Source organism: Macrobrachium rosenbergii, chromosome 5, assembly GCF_040412425.1.
Source record: "Macrobrachium rosenbergii isolate ZJJX-2024 chromosome 5, ASM4041242v1, whole genome shotgun sequence".
Lineage (NCBI taxonomy): Eukaryota > Metazoa > Arthropoda > Malacostraca > Decapoda > Palaemonidae > Macrobrachium > Macrobrachium rosenbergii.
In genome coordinates, this window is record NC_089745.1 from 69688797 (window position 1) to 69689152 (window position 356).

Below are 356 nucleotides of genomic sequence, written 5' to 3' on the forward strand. Positions count from 1 at the left end.
AAAGGGCCGCTCTCTCTCTCTGGGGTGTAGTCTTCTGCTTTGTCGTAGCGTTGTGTGTGTTGCGTGGGGCGTATTTTATTTCTTCTTTGCAGAGTGGCGTATGTTATGTTTTGTCTTTGGTGTTTTTCTTTGATCACTTGTTTATTCTATTTTCAATTGTTTATCTCACTTCACTGTTTCGCCAACTGTTCGTGATCACTACATGTACACCCGCGGATATCTCACTTAGCTGTTGTAATCTCACCGATCGCCATCGGCTGCAGCTTTTTTTTTTTTTTATCTCACTTAGCTCTTGTTATCCCACCGCTCGCTACCAGCTGTTGTCGGACCCTGTTTCTTTCCTTCAAAGGGCCCAA